Genomic DNA, 9,350 nt, shown 5'->3' on the forward strand with positions numbered 1-9,350 from the left:
GCTTTTCAAAGATTAAATGAAAACATTAATGGAGCTTTATATCAATAGTACTGTTTATCAAACTTCATAAAGGTAATTGTGCTTAACGAAGAGTAAACTGACTCAAAAAGCATTTTTTTCTAGATAATAATGTTAAATAATTCTACTTAAAGTACATAGTGACTTTTCTTGCAAGTCATGGACTAACCATTTGCCAAGCTGTGGATGTTTTTGTTGGAATTGAAATAGCCCTGAGTAGATAGATATAGGGGAAGGCAAAATTAAATCTGAATTTTTAGCAATATTTTAAATTTTAAATTGAAGGTTAAGTTGCATCACTAATTCCAGAAGAAAAAGTAAATATCCATATGGATTTTAACTAAGAAATTTCCATTAAGAAATTCCAGTTATTTATTCTTATATAAATTAACAGAATGATCAATTTAACTCTTAGTGACTAAAATTTTTTTCCACTTTCTTCCTTAGCATGTTCCAAAAAGAAATGGCCTAATGATTCAGATCCTGCCTAACTTGAATGTTAGGCACATCTAGTCTTATTCCTCTCAAATCGTCTTCAGAATCCAACTCATGAAGTAGAGACCAGAGGGACTTCCTGCTCCAACAAATGAGGCCAATCAGAAAAATTAGGAAAGGATTTAGGGACCCCTGCACTTATGAGGCCACCAAGAGGCTGCAATTGCTTCACAGAATTAGCAAATTGGGTAAAAGTCACCTGGTTCTGAGAAAGATAAAAGGAAACATACACACCCCCACACACACATCCTTAAAGTCTCATGCCCTGACAGGAATCTCTCTCCTTCCTTGCCCTCAGATTTTATGTTGTCCTTCTTGCTATTCCAGACCACAAGTGCTGTTTAACTACACTCATTTAAACAAAACAAAACAAAACAAATAAACAGCAACAAAAAAATAAAAATTTAAAAGATTCGCTATCCCAAGGGCCATACATGATATTCAAGTATACACGTCTCACAGTGGTGGTCTAAATGTGCTGGTAGATGCTAAAAATACAAGCTTTAATATTCCAGGGTAAAACTGTCTACTCTCAATAATTTTACAGAGCTGAGAATGATTACTATCTAATGGTTGATAAAGTCAATAAATGCATCAGTTATCAAGAAAGCCAAAAACACATTTGGACAGTGGAAATTACAGTACGATGCAGAAAACTATAAACCATATTGTTTAGTTCAATATAACACCTGATAATAGTTAATACAGTTTCAAAGAATTAACATGTATATAAGGTCATAAAGAAACTTAGGAAAATGTCAACGTGAGCCATTGCTAGGGTAACCATACATTCTGGTTTTCCTAGAACAGTCCCGAATTTCTCAGTTTATGCTATGTACTGGCCTTCCTTCATCTCCATCTCAGTCCTCATATTTATTTTCATAAATAAGGAAATGTGATGGAGTGATGCTACCACTAGTAATGAAAGAAAATATTAATCAAATGTAACCTTTCATATTTCAATCCTAATTTCAGAAAGAAAATACTAATTTGTTGCTTATACTAAGAATTTTCCTTATAAATTCAAGTTTTATCTGTTTTTTGGTTGGTACACATCCAACCAAAATTTGAAAAATTATCATTCTCAACAATGTTTAAGTTGTCACAAAGTTGATATAAAATTTTATTTTTCAAAAGAAGTTTGAACCCAAAAAAGGAATTTAATGTAAGGAAAACAAAATTTGATAACTAGAATGCTTTATTTCCTCATAATTTCCCCTAGAAAAAGATTATTCAAAGCTTAACTCTAATAAGTATATCTCTTATTAACATATCCAACAAGATTTGTGTTATTACGCAACTACACAATAGCTTGGGAAAGTCCAATGTAAACAACTGCGTTTCGTATTGCCATAAGTGAGGGTTTCATGAAGTTAGTTAAACTATGAAGCCCTAACGTGGAATCACCAGGTTTATAAGTTCTCCTATTCAGTCTAAGCCTGCCCCGGCCTGGATCTGGCCACGTTTCCAAGCAGGAGAAGCCAACTTGTGAGTAAACACTCTGCATGAGCATCAACAGAGAATTAGTAAATACGAAATGCTTGATTGGGGTCTTTGCTTGTAGTTCTACTGTGTTTGTGCCTATTGGACTTTTCCTCTTTCCAATCTTAAAATATAATTTTTAGGATCCTAGGCTTAAAAGAACATCATACATTATATTTCTATCTCTTGTAGTAAATCTATGTGTCTGATAATATACAGGCCCTCTGATACCAAGATGTTAGAAAACTTTTGTTTTTAACATCTGTTTTAACCACCAGATGGCAATGTAATGCAAATTATAAACCAGACAAAAATGAAGGGACTAGTTTTACTTGGTGAATTGTTTCTCTGACTTTCATTTCCTAACAAATAAATTTGTTTTAATTTCTACTTGTTTGACTTATAAATGGGCTGGTTATTCATTTTCATCATCCTCCCTCAAGTCTTTTAGATTATTATGTTAGGCTAAAGAAAAAATTGCCTTGTATACATAAAAGTAATTCTTTCCTAGCTACTTGATCACAAAAAGACCCTACTATTTGTAATTTTGTGTGCGTGTGTGACGAAAATCAGCCCTGACCTAACATTCAATGCCAATCCTCCTCTTTTTGCTGGGGAAGACTGGCCCTGAGCTAACATCTGTGCCCATCTTCCTCTACTTTGTATGTGACGCCATGGCAGCATGGCCTGACAAGCGGTGCGTCAGTGTGCGCCCGGGTGGGAACCTGGGCCGCCAGCAGCAGAGCGCGAGCACTTAACCACTACACCGCGGGCCGGCCCCACCCTCTACTATTTGTAATTTTTTTTTAAACTTCTTTTGTTTATTGCAGTAACATTGGTTTATAACATTGTATAAATTTCAGGCGTACATCATTATACTTCTATTTCTGCATAGAGTACATCATGTTCACCACCCAAATACTAATTACAACCCATCACCACACACATGTGCCGAATTATCCCTTTCGCCCTCCTCCCTCCCCCCTTCCCCTCTGGTAACCACCAATCCAATCTCTGTCTCTATGTGTTTGTTTATTGTTGTTATTATCTACTACTTAATGAGGGAGATCATACAGTATTTGACCTTCTCCCTCTGACTTATTTCACTTTGCACAGCAAAGGATACCATCAACAAAATGAAAAGACAACCTAACAATTGGGAGAAGATACATGCATACTATTTGTAATTTTCAATTTCAATGTCAGATATTGTAATCCAAAGAATAGTAGAAATGTATATGTGTGTTAGAATTATAGAAAGATTTATATATTACTCTTTTCTAGAATAAGGAAATGCATTTTTATTGTTACCATGCATAGTCTATTTTTCAAAATAATTAAAAGACAATAAGAATATTCTTTCCTTAAAATATACTAAATATGATTTCATCTTTGCTAATTCCAAAGGCACTTGGTATGATACAAATTATCTGGGATATGCGAGTTTGGCTCTCAGGATGGACGATGATTCAGGCTGTAGCCAGTTGAGAAGTTCTCCAAAATTAGTGGAGCTCCTCATTCCATAAATCCCACCCCACCCTCACCCCTGCCCCCTACAACAAGGTTTGGACAACCTTCATGCTTTCCCCACACATTCTTAAAAGTATATCTATGTTACTTATTTTTTTCTCCAAAATATTTCTTGGATGTTCATTTTAATCTTATTTCACTGGTTTAAGAGTATTCAAGAAAATGGAGGGGTGAATTACTAGCGGCTCCATACACTTCAAGGGCCTTCAAAAGCATCCTGGTAAACATAACTGATTTTAGACAAGGAAAGTAGATAAAGCTTAAGCAGTAAAAGAGAGTCACAATTGATAGGATAAATGATGCATTCATGTTTATTGTGGGTCCTATACATCCTGATAATTTTGTTCCATTTCTTGACTTTAAATTAATAGCTTATCCATTATTGGAAAGAATATTTTGTCGATAGTATCTACAATGCATGCATAATAATTTCCAACCTTTAAACAAATTAAATATTATTTTTGCAAATGACATCAAGTTGTTTATCCATAGGAGAGCAATACCAATGTATTATAAAGTTAAGATAATTGGGCAGAATTGTTAATCACTTTTTGTAGCTTTATTTCACCCAAATTAAAACACACTAGACATGAGAATTCGGCCAGTTTTTAATTCTTTTTAAGATTAAAGAACTCTATTTTGCCCATCTGTAAAAATTGAAATAATATTTAAATTATACAATTATGAGGATTCATTGAATTAGTGTACAGGTTAGTTCTTAAAAACTTGGATTTTCTTTGCCTCTGTCTTTCTTCCTTTATACCCAACTGTACCTGTTACCTATTCCTATTGTACATTTTAAGATGATTTTTCATTATCTGTTTCCTCAGAATACATTCTTTTAGGGCAGAGGCCCTAGCTTATCTATGATTCTATCCACAGTGCTCTATCCACAACACATAGTAGACATTAAACATATTGATGGAAAAAGGGTGTATAATCAATAAAAATTACTTCCACTTTGTGCTCAAAATAAAATGCTAATATATGCTCTAGTTCACATCTCAGTACAACACTACCCGATTTACAATACTATTCAAGCAATTAATTTAATACACAAAAGACAAATGATTTTATTCTATACTTACATTTCCATTATCTTTTCAGGCTTGATAGACATTTATCTTGAAGGAGGTATTTACTTCACTAAATACTTAAAATGTTTTTTAAATTAAGTTCTATATGAAAACATTTGAAAATAGCTTTATTTATGTTGGAACTTATCTGTATATACTTGAGGGAAGTGAGGTATAACTGGAAATCTTCCAGACACTAATCCTGGTCACTCAGATGAAACTTATTATATATAGATACCCATTTTATAAGTATTATAAAGTACTTGCACTTAGAATGTAGAAAACTACAAAACAATGTTGTTCTAACTTTTTTTTTTTAATTTCAGAGTTTTATTGTATTGCACTAAAGAAACAGCTGGATGATCATACAGTGTTTTCTCTCATTCAGTTTTGAAAATCTAAAGCATTTGCAAATTCTTAAGACTATCTTTACCATCTGATTAGAACAGTAAATATAATAACCAGTTTCTTAATAGGTAATGTCTCACAAACAAAAACACATTTAAAATAGCTTAAAATGCATTTTTCACAAGCAATTTAGCATATATTTTTATATTATGTTCACTTATGCTTACCAATCAAAGCAAGTATTTTACTCTAATGAAAATATGAAAAATCTCTCATTCATGCAATATACAGGAATAATATTCAAGTCAAAGAGAAGAAAAAATCCCACTCTTCTTATTTTTGTAAATGTACCCATATAATCATCTACACTATAGATGAGGAAACCCATGAAGTTTCCCAAAGGTCAGATATATATTTCCAGTCCATCAGAAGCACCTGATAGCTACGGTTAATTTATAATTACAGATCTTCCTTGACTTATGATGGGGCTATACCCAGATAAACCCATGTAAGTTGAAAATATCGTAAGTGGAAAAGGCAATTAATACATCTAACCTAGCGAATATCATAGCTTAGCCTAGCCTACCCTAACTGTGCTCAGAACATTTACGTTAGTCTACAGTTGGGCAAAATCATCTAACACAAAGTCTATTTTATAATAGAGTGTTGAATATCTCATGCCAATTATTGAATACTGTACTGAGAGTGAAAAATAGAATGGTTGTAAGAGTAGTGGTTGTTTACCCTCGTGATCACGTGGCTGACTGGGAGCTGAGGCTGCTGTCGCTGCCTGGCATCACGAGAGAGCATCCCACTGCATGTCGTTAGCTCTGGAAAAGATCAAAATTCAAAATTCAGGATATGGTTTCTACTGAATGTGTACCACTTTTGCACCATCGTAAAGTCAAAAAATCATTAAGCTGAACCATAGTAAGTCAGGGCCGTCTGTAGAGGGCCTTTCAATAAAACTAAAAATAAGCCCTACAAGTTCCTATAAACAAAAGGTCCCAATGGACTAAGGATAGTCAATAATTAATGCGATCATTCAGAGGATTATGGCTGTTCCTTAAGGAGTGCAAGTTCAAACCTGTCAACAGCAGAGGTAACCATTTTATGTTAATTTATATATAATTCCCTTTAAATTCTTTACCTGAGTATGACATATGAAAGTCTTTCCACAAGCAAAAACTATGGAAATATTTTTAAAATGTCCTTTTTTAAAATAATTAATCAGATTCCATAGGCTACACTTAGAAACAGGATCTTGCTGAACAGAATTCTTTCATTTGGTTCCTTTTTGCATGCACTTAACTGGATTAATTCTTCTGTGTGTTGTTCTAAGAGCTCACCAGGACATAGATCATGCCATATAGGTAGTAACAAACAGGCTAGAAAATAAAAATCTAATTTGCACCATCCTTCCTCCCGACAATGTGCTAGAATATCTGCATTGATGATGGTTGTAGGGTCATAGAGCCCTGATCTGCTCGTCACTAGCCTACTCATATACCTACAAATATGGTATGCCAAGAAGGGCATATTGAGACCCATTGTAAGCCTTCTGCTGCACGAGCAAACATGACAGAGAAGAAAGCATGGATGAGGTACTCTGGAAATAAAAGAAAATTCAGGGTATTACACTGGTCTATAGGATTCTTGTAATCCATCTTCAGCTCATCAAATGCGCCAGATAGTGAAGAAGATGAGCACAGAGGTGAGCATCAGCCTTAGCATGTAGCAAAAGGCCTTGAACTTGAAAGCCAAGGCTGGCAGGAAGAGCAGAGAGCAGCACCAGAGCCAGAGGAGAAAGGAGGTTGGGTAAGACCATTCAGTTCCTGCGGTCACAGCCACAGCGACAGCTGCCACTGCCACTGGGCCCATCCTCCTAGTATATTTGAGCACCAGCCCAGGTGCGCAATGAGCCCAGGTGCGAAAAAAGAGATGAATCTGGATAATGCACAAAAATCATAACTTTTTGTGAATCCATTAGAGAGAAGTGATCACAAGACAACCAAGAAAATGGAGTTCCAAAGGAAAGATGGACACACGAGCCTTTTGCAGAACATGGGAGAAAGAGATGGCCACCATAGAGATGAAAGAAGAAATCAGCTAAAAATTTAACAAATTATTAAAGGCCAAGTCTGGCCTAATTTCAATAGTGGCAATTTTTGACATCTAGGATACCCAGATATAAACGAAATTTACACTGCCTTGCAAGCTCTTTTCCATGAGCGTCCATTGGTGCTCACTAGGAAGACTGAGCAAAGGGCAAGAGAAGAGACAGTGCCCCTTTTGGTGTTGGAGACTTACAAGTGGTGATTGTCTGCTGCTGGGGTTCAAGAAAAGAAAACCTGTCCACTTCCCAGGACCTTTCATTATTATGCAAAAATATTAAACCTTCAAGGAAGACCACAAACTCTCTCGTTCCCAAGGAATAGTCGAAGAGCCATTGCTTCTATAGAGGGGTAGAAGCAAAACTGCCTCTGCTATAGGGAAAAGCAACCATCTGGCTCTCAGGACATAGCCAAAGATCCAGTGATAATGAAGGATTGAGATGTGTATATCTCCAATTGAGATATAGATATAGACATAGACATAATATATCTCCAATATATGAAAAGCTATATATATTCCCCCCCCCACCCACCCACACACACACACACTGGTTGAAAGGACAAAAAACTCTCTTGGGCCAAAGATCAAACACCAATAGCAAGCAGTGAGCTACCACCACTGAGGGAGGAATAGGACACTCTCCTGCCTAAGACCAACCAGAAGTATAATGGAGAGTTTGACTTCCACGGAGAGGGGGGGCAAGTATGCTGAGGCTAGATTTTGACAAAAGACCCCCCCCTCCCCACTATTGGAATAAACTTAGCAGCTGCTAACAAGCAAAAGCAGTCTACTGCTGGGAGAAGTGTAAGAGGGTAAAGAACTGTGAAGGATCTGAGATTTTACTCTACTTACAAACAAACACGTTGACTTGCTACAGTTTCATGGAAGCTGCAAAAGATGTTAAAGTCCCGGGTGAGACCAAAGACCTTTATTACTCCAGGCATAGCAAGTAGGATATGTTTCATATGTTTCATGTTCATGTTGTTTTCTTTTGGCTCCGCCCCTCCCACTCTCATGGAGAATACGTGGATCAACCTGGTGATTGCTACACACACAGTGGATTTGTGTCACAGATGAGGATTTCTGAACTTGGGGAACCTCAGTCTTTTATAATGGACTGCAAATAATGGAAATATTACCTTAATATACTAAACAGTAAGAAAATCCACACTCTGGTCCAGAAGGAGATACCGTCCAATCTTCCAAGGATGCTTGCTATACAAATATCCATAAATACTTACTCTGGAAGAAAGTCTGCTAGTGCCTCTGTTCACAAGATGTGCAGAAATGCAAGATTCCCATGTAATGAAGAAATTGGTGTAGGCATGTAGACTCTGCTGATAACTGAAGGTGGAGTGAGAACACTGAGAAAACGCTTCCAGCACTGCACACCCCACACTACGTACAAAGGAATGCAATTCACTGCTGGATAAATTTGAAGTCAGCGGTATACTGAGGATAACAATAGCAACGACCAAATCATACCAAGCATTATGACTAACTAGATTAATTCAACCCACACACTAATGAGCTGACAGAAGAGAGGAGTGTTCATTTCTGGATATAAATACTGTTACTTCTGTCTCTCCTGTAACTCTACACACGATGTCTTGGCATTTAATTTAAAAAGTCCAAGTCAGACAAAAAGGCAAAACAAAAAAACTGGTTTCAAAAAATGAAGCAATCAATAGACCCAGACACAAAGATGGCAAGGAAATTTAAAATAACTATGATAATATGTAAAAGATTCCTGTAGGAAAAAAATAAGACTTCCAGTTTCCTGTTCGGCCTGTAAGGAGCTTGGTGTTTTTCCACTCTGTCTTAACAACAAGTAAAAAGCTGAACAGACTGAAAAATCAACAACTTTTCTTGGATCCATAGGACAGGGGAGTGCACAGGGCAAACAGCTGTCCCCAAAACTGGAGAGACAGACAGGCAAAGACAGGGAGTCGTGGCTTAGAGACTTGTGGAGCAGAGACTCGCAAACAGAAACGGCCCTGAGAACCAGAGCTGGGGTAGGGAAACCTGAACGGTAATTGATCAGTTGCTGGAAGCTCACTGCAAGCAACTCTGAGAGTTAAAAACTCCAGGAGGACCCGCTTACCAGGACAGTGCCCACAATATTGTGAGATTTACTTCCAGGATCTCTGCCAGGTTCCCACAGGAAATACTGGAGAAAAATTGGAAAATTTTGGGAAAAGAGCACAGAGGATTTTTAGGGCAGTGAAAATACTCTGTATACTATAATGGTGGATACATGTCATTATACATGTGTCCAAACCCATA

At 36.6% G+C, this 9,350-nt stretch overlaps 1 pseudogene; it reads right to left on the reverse strand.

The window, feature by feature from the left end:
• Positions 1–6,286: 6,286 nt before the first annotated feature.
• Positions 6,287–6,830, reverse strand: LOC131421896 (protein cornichon homolog 1-like; annotated as a pseudogene).
• Between the last annotated feature and the right edge of the window lie 2,520 nt (positions 6,831–9,350).

Source organism: Diceros bicornis, chromosome 25, assembly GCF_020826845.1.
Source record: "Diceros bicornis minor isolate mBicDic1 chromosome 25, mDicBic1.mat.cur, whole genome shotgun sequence".
NCBI lineage: Eukaryota > Metazoa > Chordata > Mammalia > Perissodactyla > Rhinocerotidae > Diceros > Diceros bicornis.